This window comes from Eptatretus burgeri, chromosome 9 (genome assembly GCF_056783735.1).
Source record: "Eptatretus burgeri isolate ZD-2024b chromosome 9, Ebu_testis_v1, whole genome shotgun sequence".
NCBI lineage: Eukaryota > Metazoa > Chordata > Myxini > Myxiniformes > Myxinidae > Eptatretus > Eptatretus burgeri.
Genome location: NC_140969.1, coordinates 90796858 through 90811423, shown reverse-complemented (window position 1 = coordinate 90811423; position 14566 = coordinate 90796858). Strand labels below are relative to the sequence as shown.

At 42.6% G+C, this 14566-nt stretch overlaps 1 protein-coding gene across 3 annotated transcripts in view; it reads left to right on the top strand.

The window, feature by feature from the left end:
* Nucleotides 1–14566, top strand: part of LOC147020597 (uncharacterized) — a 655359-nt gene that overhangs the window by 461733 nt on the left and 179060 nt on the right. The gene's annotated exons all lie outside the window — the stretch shown is intronic.

Genomic DNA, 14566 nt, shown 5'->3' with positions numbered 1-14566 from the left:
GCAAACTAAGGGAACTCAAAGGGAGTGCATGAGTGAAAATTGGGTGTTTGGGTCAATTAAAACAACCCTTATGAAGATAATTTACAGCCTTATTTACTTGATCTAACAATTAACAGCCAACAGCTCTCCCTCGATGGGTCTTAATCCGCCATGTTTTTTGGCCTGCTCAACAATGCCTTGACTTGGAACAGGCCGCATCGATTTCTTAATGATAAAGTTTTTTTTCTTCACTTTCCTCACTCATATTATTGAATGCCTGTTCATCAAAGCTACAAATCGCTGGATACACAGCAATGCTTATAAATGCACGGAGACACCAGCGTTTGTGGCTTTATTTCATTTCCACACATGCCATCACATCCAGAATGTCTTTAACTAAGCAGAATTACAAAATTTAAGCTCCACAATTGAACATAGCAGCACTGCTGACTGCTAAAAAAAAAAGGTGGTCATTAGTGCAAATCGGACATAGTTTGACATTTTGGGAATGTCCGGGAGGTTTATAATGTGAACGGATCGACAATCGCTAATCGCTTGCCAAGTCACCTCATCAACCATTTCATTGGAGTGTTTCCTTGAGTGCTTCACCCACTTGGCAAGTGCTCTGCAATATTCGCACTGCCACTGAATGCTGTATATCGATCGACTTGAACAAAGTTCAGGGGCCACTCACCTGCGTTGGCCCCACATTGTTCTGTGGCACATCAGGTGGTGGCTGGCTCGCTGAAAATGTGCAATATAATTTTACACCAACCTTACCCTTTTTGTACGACCTTCTTTCAAGATGTGACCCATCACTTTGGCATCGATAAATACCTGTTAAAAAAGTTAAATGTTTAGTTTTTGAAAGTTTCTTCAACTGTTTCATTGGAATGCTTGGTGAAGCCACTTGGTGTGCACTCTTCAAGCTTCAATGTTGAAACTGAGGTTCAACACCGGAGTTATGAAGGCAAAATAAATTTGATGATTACAATGAGTAAAAATGTTTGCAGTTGTTATGAAGTAAGGAATCACGGCGGGATAGCCGAGAAGTGTGCATGCTCGCTCTCAGCTGTCTAGCATGGGTTTGAATCTTGACTCAGCTATAAACTGTCATCCCGGAGTTTCACAGGCAGGGTGATTTATAAGTGTGTGTGTCATCTCTCGAATGGACGTTAAACTGGGCGTTACATCTGCTGGAATCCACCCCTCTTCTCTCCCCCTCCACACTCACCCCATCTTCTCTCTCTCTCTCTCTCTCTCTCTCTCTCTCTCTCTCTCTCTCTCTCTCTCTCTCTCTCTCTCTCTCTCTCTCTCTCTCTCTCTCTCTCACCCCTCTCCCACCCCATCCTTCTCTCTTCCACCCCTCTCCCTCCCACCCCTCTTCCTCTCTCTCCAACCCCTCCCCTCTCCCCACTTTCCTCCCCCTTCCCTCTCTCTCCCTCTTTCTTCCACCCACCCCTCCCCCTCTCCCTGCTTCCCCACTCCTTCCTCTCAGTAAAGAGGACTGTTAAGAACTGACGGGTTAGTTTTGAATTTAATACTGCTTCTCCATTGTGTAGCATGTACGAATCAAATTCAGAGTGAGCCGACCAGAGGAGTGCAAAGGTTGTCTTCCCTCCACTTTCCCTCATGTTTACCTCCTCCTCTCTTCACCCCATGGACATCTCCCAGCGGTCTCTACATGCTTTATTAACGTGCTGTTTTAACATACCCCATTTAGTTCAATCCTGTACTACCCCTCCCCCCCCTTCTCCACAAGTCCCACTACCAATCACGTCGAGAACCCCTTCCCTCATGCTTACCGCATCCCAAACCCCCTCTCTCTCCCCACCCCCTCCTTTCTACCCCATCCTTCTCGCTCCCACCCTCTCCCCTACCAGAGTGCGTAGCGATGTTTGGTGAGGCGTCGCTCTCTCTCCACCCCTCCTCCCTCCCCCTTGCTCCCCTGTGCCTCCCCCTCCTTTCCCCTCCTTTCCCCTCCTTTCCCCTCCTTTCCCCTCCTTTCTCCTCCTTTCCCCTCCTCCCTCCCCTCTCTTCCTTCCCCCTCCCCTCCATCCTTTCTCCCTCTTCTCCCTCCTCTCCCTCCTTACTTCCTCCCCACCCTCCTCTCTCCCTCCCTACCTCCCTCCTCTCTCCTTCCTCTATCCCACACCTGCCTCCTCTCTCCCTCCCTCTCTTCCTCCGTCTCTCCCTCCCTACCTCCCTCCTCTCTCCTTCCTCTATCCCGCACCTGCCGCCTCTCTCCCTCTTTCTCCCCCCCCCTTATTATCTCCGTCAGCAAAGCGACAGGTTGTATTTGCTAGTTACTATTGTATTGTATTGTTTGGTTCGAGGGACACAAGACAACTTATACTTTCATTTTTGCATATGTTATGATTTCCGAGCCGTTTGACGTATTAACGTGTTTTCTAAATAACAGAGCCAAATGTTTTTCCACCTGTCACATGACGACTGGCAGCACATCTCTTTGACATGTCTACAATTAAACGTTTTTTTCAATTTGTTCATTGAAATTCCCCCAAAATGAGGATGAAAGCTTTTCAAGCTTTTTGGGTTGTATCCAGTACATACTGAAGTTGGTAATCACGTGTGTTGTTGTTTGTTTTCTCCCTAATTCAGGTTTCAGAAGGTGGAACGGGGTCCTCCCAGGACTCGAAGTATCCACCTTCGTTTCGGTGAAGGATCATGATTCATGGCCGACGTTGTGAAGTTGTGTTGTTCTCAGAGGTTCGTTCCGACAGATTTTTTCAGGATCGTCACTGAGCCCCGAACAACCTCCAATTGTAGTTCGTTTGTTGTAATGTTCTCAGGGATGGTTTGTAGGATCTTTGTGAGGTTCTTCTTTATCATTCCTGTTGCTCCAATTATCACTGGTACAATTTTGGGACTCTTCAGATTCCAGGAATTTTTCACTTCATTCTTGAGGTCTTGATATTTGGTCATTTTCTTGATTTCTGCATTATCATGCATACAACAGATAGGTGTCCCGAGACCGTTATGCCATTAATATACGTGTAGATAGACCCCTTCCTTTTGCTTAGTGGGAAAACAAGGGAGTGCGTTGCGATGGTCTAATAGTTAGGTTATTAAATCATTTTCCCCTCCATTCCACTCCCGCTCTTTTTCTTTTCTTTTCTGCGGCAAAATCCACGATGTGCACTCGGTGCTGGACTATCACTTTGAGCATCCACGACAACCCACAGTACCCTCCGCCTGCTCGTGCTCGTCTCGTCTACCACCAGCGTGCACCAATGTCTGCCCAAAACCAGACATGTGCGGCAAGTCACGTACGCTTTAGCAGCAAGGTGGGCGGGGTGCACCGACGTCTCCCTGAAATTCAGCCCAAGCTGGCGGACCACGTGAGGAGTCAGAGCCAGTCGAAGCGCCCGACTCGGGCGATGACGTTGGATTCGGCATGGCCCCTCCCCTGAGCTTCGGGCTCTATAAAAGATGGTGGTGTGGTGTGTGTGTTCACGCTGTCTCCTGCTTCTCGACTCCGCCTTCTAGTCTCCACCCATGCCTCGTCGACTCCACCTCCTCGTCTTCGCCCACGCCTCACCTCGTCCATCCGCCTGCCTGGTCCCGCCCACTACTCCACCCTCGCACTCTGGACTCCGCCCTTCTCCACTCAAGCTCCTCCTTCAGAACACAGACTCCACACGTGCGGCTTGGGCCAGAGACAATGCGACTACTGTCGGGTACCGCACCATGGAGCATCACCTCCCCCGGAACGCCCAGGTACCGAGAGCATAACCTCAACTCCCACCCCCCCCCCTCCCTGGTTTCGAAAGTCCCTTCCCCTTGGGGTTTCTTTTTCTGTGTGTGTTTGAGTGTGCTGGCGCCTGTCTGTTAAGTAAGTCTGTAGAAGTGCATTATTGCTATCCCGCCCCCCGGAGTGAGGGAGCGGGATATTGTAATCGTCCGGTTTGTTACTTGTTTGTCTGTCTGTCTGTTTGTTTGCACAGATCTTTCATGTTTTTCTCGGCAACCGCTTGTCAGATTGAGACAATTTTTTTTTTACCATTGGTGCAACTACTCATGTGGAATGTTATAATGATAATTGTAACGTCATCGGTCACGTGGTGTGGCAGCCATATTGGGAAAAAACGGAAAAACCTTGGACCTCTGTATATCTGAAACCTCACCAAGAAAAAAATTGAAACTTGGCACATAGCAAGTACTCCTCTTGGGGAATGAGTGTGTTTTTTATGACGTCATAGGTGTCCTCGTTATGACGTCATAATCGCATATGTAGAATGCCACATCCGATCAGTATGAAAAATTTGGAGGATCATCTCAGGATAAAATGGTCCACAGAAATATTTTTTCATGATGTCATCGGTCACGGGATTTGGCAGCCATATTGTTATATCTAATATCGATGTGGTATTCCAAAGCTCCGTTGCTTTCATGACCAGTTTGATTGTTACCCTCACCGAAGGAGAGGGTATTGCATGTGGATCCATTAATTTGTTTGTTTGTCTGTCTGTTTGCTGTTTTTTTTTCTGTCTGTTTTCTTCATTAAGTATCATTGGGGGCATTTCCTTTACATGTTTATTTATTTTCTCCAAGTGTTGGGTCCTATCTGCCACCTCTTTGTTGTGTTATTCTGGATCCTCAGGGATTCCTTTCCAGCGCTCGGGGTGGGAGTAGGGGGGGGGGGGTTGACATGTTTTGCTTTTGTTTCTGTAGTTCATGATGGAATATTTTTGGGTTATTTTCAAACATGTAGTTTTGTTTACTCCCTTTGTTGACTTTGTCATTTTTTTTTAACCTTTCTTACAATCACTTCGATTTTGAGTTTGCTTTCAGCAGCCATAACCTAATCGTCTTTATTTCCAATTTTGTGTTTTTTAGGATTCTCCTCATTAGCTTTGGGCTTTGATTCCCCCCAATAAATTGCTGTATTTGTCCTGTTTATTTTCTCAGTCGCTCCCTTTGTGTGTCTGGCCTCTGTTTCCATGGTGGTGCCTGGTCTCTGTCTGTATGGGATGGTTTGCTCTTCTTGCGATGTTTTCTTGTTACTTTTTTTGAATGAGCAGTGCTGCTACAAAGCTCACATTGTTGAGTTCCTTCAATGGGGATGATTTTGGTCCAAATCTACTGAGTGCTTTGTTGGTTCCCCCAAACAGCATATTTGTCAGTATGTTGTTTACTGTTTTGAAAGTTGTGATCTTTCCCTGAATGGTGTCAATCTCATCTCCACTATTTTGTTTGCCAGCTTTTCTTTCAGTCTTTTTGTTCCTCATCATCCTTCACTCATCTGTCATTCTACTTGTTATCGTCCGCAATTCTCGTTTTCATCCCCTCCGTGTGTGTGTGTGTGTGTGTGTGTGTGTGTGTGTGTGTGTGTGTGTGTGTGAGTTCTAACTGTGAAGAACATAAATAAAAAAACGAGATGTGTGTCAGTGAGTGGATACACAAAGCAACTTTAATTTCATCCCCCAAGTTTCTTTCAGCACAGTTTGACAAATTTGTTCAATTTAACCATAAAATACCTTGAATTGTGTACTATGTCCATGTTGGAAATGATTAATGCTATTTTATAATTTTGTGTCATCTCTTCACCCTGTGCTAAGCATGTTGTCAAGAGCTATACTTTCCATATTTCCACTACCCATCTCCCCCCACTCCAACAAAATGACATCATGTAGAAGAATTATGAAAATAATACCTTTTATCCTTCCCACCTTTTCCCATGTCAGGATGCTCACGTGGACACGACAGCACGAGGATCGTGCTCCGCCACTTGCGTGCTTCTCGCACTGTCATCGCCCAGGCGGCCCCACACCGTCCACAAGACTTACGGCGTGGCGACGAAGACACGTGAACGTTATGTACTGCTAATTCACACGCCCATTACATCAAATAAAGGAAGTGTTAATGTTATTTTGTTTCGAGAATGCCGGGGTGAAAGCCTCAGCCGCTGTCGCTTTGGACTCTAAATCGCGTGGGCTAATTGTTTGCAACGCCTGTGCACAGAAATAAATGTCGTACCAAAATTATGGTTGTTTTCATCTCGGGAAAAGCTTTATTAGTCCCTTTCCGGTTTCACCGGAGGGGACGACATGTTTGTTCTCCGTCTGTCCGTCCATCCGTCCCACCTTTAGTTTTTTGGAATGGAATGATCACCTTGGAATGATCCCAGCTGTATATCGGTATATCACCACGTTGTATTTAATATACACATAATCCGTACGCATGTTTTTGCTTCATGGATGTACATCAGGTTGTTTTTTTTTAGCTCACCTGGAATGTAGTTCAGGGGAGCTTATGGGATGGCGCGTTGTCCGTCTCATCCGTCTGTCCCTCCGTCCACAAATACTTTCAACTTCTTCTCTGAAACTGCACATACAATTTCGATGAAACTTTACCACAACGTTCATCACCGTGTATGTACCAAAGTTTGTTCACGGCATTAAAAGGATCAGGGTCTGAGGGGGTCTACAGAGGGAGTTTATGGGGGGGGTGCTGCCCCCCCCCCTTGCAAAGAGATATTTGTTTTCTTTTCAAAAACGACACACAATTCTGATGACACACATGGTACACACCAGTGATGTACCAAAGTTTGTCATCACATTAGAAAAATCGGCCACTATGGGGGTATAAGGGGGTGCCCCCCAAACAAGTTATTTGCTCTCTTCTCCGAAATTACACACACACAATTTCGATGAAACTTGACCACAACCTTAATCATCCGTGATGTACCAAAGTTTGTTCCTGGCATTAAAAAAATCCATCGGTGTTTACTTTCTTATCTGTAACAGATTGTTGCGGGCCGGCGGGGTCGGGTGAGAAGACCACGAGGTGGGGGAAGTTATGTCGATTCCCACCAGACTCCCCGGAATTGTAGGCTGTCGCTCATGGATAATTCCGTGACGCAGCGGGTCGCTTAACCGACCGTGGACGCCAATAACTCAACCGCGTGACCTCGGGTCCTCCCATCTATGTAATCAGGTTACCTAATTAACCACGTGGTTTAATTACCAGGGAACCATGCCCTCAGTACGCCTTGTCCGAACCGGTTCACTCCACCGGATCGGATCACTTTTCCAGATTGGATGCAGCCAAGCAACACTGCCAAGGACGTACCGGCTAGAAGGAATGGATCGTTGTGAATAAAGACCCGGCTAAACTTAGATTCAAGCCAAGCTGGACCAATGGGAGAAAAGACAAAGGCGAGCTGGGAGCATTCCTCATGATAATAATTATTTATTAACAAGCAAGGAGGAAAAGTATGTGGTACGACAAAGATTTATTGGGTATGTAACGCAGGGAAAGAGGAGAGAGAGGTGTGGTGCGACGTTAATACAAGCAACTTATGAAAGCAGACACAGTGCAGACTTGACGCGAGATTAAAAACAGTTACAACAAGTGATGCCAGGCACAACAAATCCCACCAATTTAAGGTATAAAGTTATTTTGGGGATCAAATTTAAATTTGATACATCCTTAACCTGAATGTTGATTATAAGGAATATTTTAGTCTTAGTTTGAAGTCAATTAAACCATTTTTGATGAAGTTATGAGCGAAAAACGATTTTGACCTTTTCATGACCTGACCTTGACCTTTGACCTAATTTGACCCAAAAGTCAATGGGGTCGTCCGAGGTTCATTACCCACCTGTGGATACAATTTGACAGTGTTTGAGCCAGCCGTTTTCCCGTAAAGTTGTATTTTCGTAACCATGTTTTAGTTTTAATGGAAAATTTGTAATTTTGACCGATGATCATGACCCCCAAAACATCGGACCCTACCGATCTTCACAAATATGCATTTTTCACTATAGGAATGGGTAGGATTATAAGTGACAAATAGAATAAGGTTCACTATAAGCTTAGTTTGAAGTAAATCAGATCATTTTTGACGAAGTTATGAGCGAAAAACGATTTTGATCTTTTCGTGACCTTGACCTTTGATCCAATTGGATCCAAAAGTTAATGGGGTCGTCCAAGGTTCATTGCCCACCTGTGGATTAAATTTGATTGGTGTTTGCTAAAGCCGTTTTGCCGTAAAGTTGCTAACAGACAGACAGACAAACAAGCAGTCATAGACTGGTACTTACGAAATCATCAACTTGACCTTTGACCTTGTCTAATAAAAGCTGTCTCCAGAGAAGGTAGCGACGCAAACCAGAAGTTTCTATGATTATTCTGTACCAAACCTCTCATAAACATCCGATTTTTACCAGAATTTCGACAACCGAGTGTTAAGTATACTTAACCGTTTCCAAAATTGAAGACAGGATTGAAATTGACTTTAAAACGAGCGCGTAATGTCGTGTGTTACAACCCCCTCATTAGCATAATCTTCAGTTAAGCCTCAGATACGACACCCGACATAAATCTCACAAAACATCCGATTTTTACCAGAATTTCAACAACCAAGTATTAAGCATACTTAACCGTCACCAAACGTGAAGACAGGATTGAAATTGACTTTAAAAGGAGCGTGTAATGGCGTGTGTTACAATCCCCCTCATTAGAATAATCTTCAGTTAAGCCTCAGATACGACACCCGACATAAATCTTATAAAACATCCGATTTTTACCAGAATTTCGACAACCGAGAGTAAAGCATACTTAACAGTTACCAAAAGTGAAGACAGGATTGAAATTGACTTTAAAAGGAGCGTGTAATGGCGTGTGTTACAATCCCCCTCATTAGCATAATCTTCAGTAAAGCCTCAGATATGACACCTGACATAAATCTCACAACACATCCGATTTTTACCAGAATTTCGACAACCGAGTATGAAGCATACTCAACAGTTACCAAAATTGAAGACAGGATTGAAATTGACTTTAAAAGGAGCGTGTAATGCCGTGTGTTACAATCCTCCTCATTTGCATAATCTTCAGTTAAGCCTCAGATACGACACCCGACATAAATCTCACAAAACATCCGATTTTTACCAGAATTTCGACAACCGAGTGTTAAGCATACTTGGCCATGACCAAAATTGAAAACAGAATTGCGATCCGAGTTAAAACGAACTTGTAACGTCGAGCGAAGCAAAAATATCCATTTCTCCACGCAATTATTTAATATTATTTTATCAAAGTCACAAAACCGTAATATTCGGCCATCCACCAACAATCTTTACATAATCCGATGGCTTAGCGAGTCAGGCATGCGATGATAACCTTTATTGGGATAAAAAATGACTTTTAAACACCATCTTTATCGAAAACACCGTCAGCGCACACACGCAAAACCTTCACGTGACTCAACAACGCATCTGCTCGAGCGCGCTGCACCACGTGACGAGCCATGACGCGGCGAGTGAAATATTTTTTATACAATCTTAAAACGTCTCCAAAACATCCGATTTTTACCAGAATTTCGACAACCGAGTTTTAAGCGTCCTAAGCGATCGCAAAAACCGAAGACAAAATTAAAATCGAAGTTAAAACGAACTCGTAATGTCGAGCGAAGCAAAAATACTCCATTTCTCCACGTGAATTTACGGAATTATGTTTGACCTCACTGTGACCTTGACCTTTGACCGATTTTGACCAAAATCTAATCAGCACTAGCCACCACCCTTCTGAATCACGTGGTGTAATTTGACATTGGTAGCTTCTTCCATTCTCGAGTTATCGTGCCTACAAACAAACAAACAAGCAGTCATAGACTGGTACTTACGAAATCGTCAACTTGACCTCTGACCTTGTCTAATAAAAGCTGTCTCTTGAGAAGGTAGCGACGCAAACCAGAAGTTTCTACGATGATTCTGTACCAAACCATCAAAAATCGAATGTTTTGGATGTTTGACCTCACTGTGACCTTGACCTTTGACCGATTTTGACCAAAATCTAATCAGCGCAAGCCACCACCCTCCTGAATCATGTGGTGTAATTTGACATTGGAAGCTTCTTCCGTTCTCGAGTTATCCTTTTTTTGGATGTTTGACCTCACTGTGACCTTGACCTTTGACCGATTTTGACCAAAATCTAATCAGCACCAGCCATCACCCTCCTGAATCACGTGGTATAATTTGACATTGGGAGCTTCTTCCGTTCTTGAGTTATCGTGCCTACAAACAAACAAACAAACAAACAAACAAACAGAAACGGAAGGCATCAATATACTTACGAAATCTTTAGATTTCGTAAGTAACAAACAAACAAGCAGTCATAGACTGGTACTTACGAAATCGTCAACTTAACCTCTGACCTTGTCTAATAAAAGCTGTTTCTTGAGAAGGTAGCGACGCCAACCTGAAGTTTCTACGATGATTCTGTACCAAACCATCAAAAATCGAATGTTTTGGATGTTTGACCTCACTGTGACCTTGACCTTTGACCGATTTTGACCAAAATCTAATCAGCGCTAGCCACCACCCTCCTGAATCACGTGGTGTAATTTGACATTGGTAGCTTCTTCCGTTCTCGAGTTATTGTGCCTAAAAACAAACAAACAAACAAACACACAAACAAACAAACAGAAACGGAAGTCATCAATATACTTACGAAATCTTTAGATTTCCTAAGTAACAAACAAACAAACAAACAAACAAACAGAAACGGAAGTCATCAATATACTGCCGAAATCTTTAGATTTCATAAGTAACAAACAAGCAGTCATAGACTGGTACTTACAAAATCGTCAACGTGACCTCTGACCTTGTCTCATAAAAGCTGTCTCTCGAGAAGGTAGCGACGCAAACCAGAAGTTTCTACGATGATTCTTTATCAAACCATCAAAAATCGTAACGTCGACTGAAGCAAAAATCTCCATTTCTCCACGCAATTATACCTTTACGTGACTCAACGACGCGTCTGCTCGAGCACACTGCACCACGTGACGACCCGTGACGCGTCGAGTGAAATATTTTTTATACAATCTTAAAACGTCTCCAAAACATCCGATTTTTACCAGAATTTCGACAACCGAGTTTTAAGCATCCTAAGCGATCGCAAAAACCAAAGACAAAATTAAAATCGAAGTTAAAACGAACTCGTAACCTCGAGCGAAGCAAAAATACTCCATTTCTCCACATGAATTTATGGAATTATGTTTGACCTCACTGTGACCTTGACCTTTGACCGATTTTGACCAAAATCTAATCAGCACGAGCCATCATGCTCCTGAATTACATGGTGTAATTTGACAAGAGTAGCTTCTTCCGTTCTCGAGTTATCGTGCCTACAAACAAACAAACAAACAAGCAGTCATAGACTGGTACTTACGAAATCGTCAACTTGACCTCTGACCTTGTCCAATAAAAGCTGTCTCTCGAGAAGGTAGCGACGCAAACCAGAAGTTTCTACGATGATTTTGTCCCAAACCATAAAAAATCGAATGTTTTGGATGTTTGACCTCACTGTCACCTTGACCTTTGACCGATTTTGACCAAAATCTAATCGCGAGCCACCACCCTCCTGAATCACGTGGTGTAATTTGACATTGGTAGCTTCTTCCGTTCTCGAGTTATCATTTTTTGGATGTTTGACCTCACTGTGACCTTGACCTTTGACCGATTTTGACCAAAATCTAATCAGCACTAGCCATCACCCTCCTGAATCACGTGGTGCAATTTGACATTTGTAGTTTCTTCCGTTCTCGAGTTATCGTGCCTACAAACAAACATACAAACATACAAACAAACAAACAGAAACGGAAGTCATCAATATACTTACGAAATCTTTAGATTTCGTAAGTAACAAACAAACAAACGGAAGTCATCAATATACTTATGAAATCTTTAGATTTCATTAGTAACAAGCAGTCATAGACTGGTACTTACGAAATCGTCAACTTGACCTCTGACTTTGTCTTATAAAAGCTGTCTCTGGAGAAGGTGGCGACGCAAACCAGAAGTTTCTACGATGATTCTGTACCAAACCATCAAAAATTGAATTTTTGACCCCACTGTGACCTTACCTTGACCTTTGACTGATTTTGACCAAAATCTAATCAGCACTAGCCATCACCCTCCTGAATCACGTGGTCTAATTTGACATTGGTAGCTTCTTCCGTTCTCGAGTTATCGTGCCTACAAGCAAACAAACAAACAAACAAACAAACTTACAAACAGAAACGGAAGGCATCAATATACTTACGAAATCTAGTAACAAACAGACAAATGAAAAATCGTGCTTAGCACGACACTTGGCGAATTAGTTGACCTTTCCGTGTGGTGGTCCAGGATGTAATGTCATAGAATGTGTGGTGTTTATTTGTTTGTACATTAATAAAATGACGCGACGTCACAAATAACAATTATCAGGCGTGCTTCGTCATGGTAATGGCAGCAGATTGAAAATTTTCACAACTCATTTAAAGCCACCATGTGACATTCAACAACTTATCATCGGTGCTTGTTGCCTTCATTCTGATCGTAGAAAATATTTGAAAATACCTCGGAACATTGCTTTTCAACCAGCTTTACGATCCCGTTATCAGGTTTGAAATATGTTGTAAAACAAAAATATGTATTTTATATGTGTTTTCATGTTTTTAGTGACCTTGACCTTGACCTTGGGTCAATTTCGATCAAACTTTGTTCACATGTTAATATTACATGCATACATAGACAGTATAAGTTTCAATATAACAAGTGCAAAACTGTTTGAGAAATAGCCATGTGTAATTCACAAAATTCCCCATTGGTTTATAATGGGCGATAATATAAAGTGATGCAGAATTGAGATCCTGCAGAATTGAGAATTGAACATCACCAAAAGTCACATATCCTTTTGCACTGTGGATTTCTATCAGCTGTTAAAATTTCATCCAAATCGGTTTAGAATTGTGACCTGTAGAACGAATAGAATTTTTTTTTAAATCACGCCAATAGCTAAACCTTTGACGTCATACGCTTGCGAAAACTGTGCATAATTTGTACTAACATGCATTTTAAAACATTTAGATATTCCATTGAAGTTTGTTTTGGCGTCAACAAGAAGTCGCTACGACTTCCGGTTACTGAGTTATGTTCAAAAGCTTGTTTTCACCTTTTTGTGATGTAACGTCGTGACGTTAAGTGCGATTATGACGTGATTTGATCCCAGACTATTTCAGCAAGATTGGTTATCACGTGTTAAAATTTGAGAACGATTGCTTCAGTAGTTCTGGCTGCACACGAGCATAAATATTTTTTTTTAAATGACGTCAATAGTCAAAACTTTGACATCATACGCTTGCGAAAACTATGCGTAATTTGTAATAAGATGCATTTAGTAATCATTTAGACATTTGAATGAAGTTTAATTTGGCATCAACCGGAAGTCGCTATGACTTCCGGTCACTGAGATGTCTAAAAATGTGTTTTCACGTTGTGTGACGTCACGTCGTGACATTTAGTCCGATTAAGACGGGGTTTGGACGCGGACCGTCTCAGGTGGATTGCCTATCAGGTGTAAAAATTTAAGAACGACTGGTCCAGCCGTTTGGGCTGTAGACGACCGGACAAACAAACAAACAAACCAACAAACGGAACTGACCAACATACTTGACAAAATCGAAGATTTCGCCAAATAACAAACAAACGGATCCAAATGCAATATGCTCTCCTCTGGTGAGGGTAATTAGTGAAATGGTACTGTAACGACATTCAAATGGAATTTGCCCTCGATAAGTGTACCAAGTTCACATTCATACAATGTAGACAAACAAAAACAGACAACATCAAAATTGACACATACAACAATACAGCAGCGAGACAACGAAGCATCAACCAAATACCTCTGAGTAGAAGAGGGCCACCAAATATGTCACAAACAAATGTGCAAAATAATTACCAAAGAATCCCTGTGCTACAATGGGGCTGATCCTTTAAACATACCTTTCTCCAACAAAATCAAAGCCAATACCAGTATTCCACTACAGCGGCAGCTTAATAAACTGGGCACAATAAAAAAAATCAAATTTGATATCAAAATTAGGAAACTCGTCACCATCCACAAAATGTTCTACAAAAATCATTGTATCCTGAGAATGTACCTGCCGAGTTGAGAAGGAGGTAGCAGCCTTATGGAGCTTGATCCCGTGCACAGAACGACATGTCAGATTGGCTGAATACGTGAAAATTTCAAAAGACTACCAAATATAATTTGGATCCAAGCATGAAGACAACAAACCAGAGAGGATATCCCTAACCCACCGAGGAAAAAATTTCCAAATGCAGGTGCGAATAGAAGATGTCACGCATCAAACAAAAACAGCAATGAATACACTCCCAATGAATGCAGAAAATACGAAAGAAATACATAAAATGAAATATCAACAGATATACACCGCCAACTGGGAGAACGACAAAAGAGGAGGAAGAAAAAAAAAATTAAGAGTTGGACAGATTGGGAAGAGATAAAGAAGGCTCATTGGAATGGCAAAGAAGAGGTCAGCTCAACTGGGTTGGAGAACAGATCATTGTAAATGCCCAACACCAGGGACACTACAGAAATGGCTTCAACAAAATGGTGGGACTGAGTTAATCAGACAAGTGTTGGTTCTGCAAGGGAGAAACAGAAAGCACGAGCCACCTCCTATCAGGATATTTTAAGTCATGGCAGAACAACTCTACACATAAAGGCACAGCAAGGTATGCCGAGTAATCCACTGGCACATCTGTAAAAG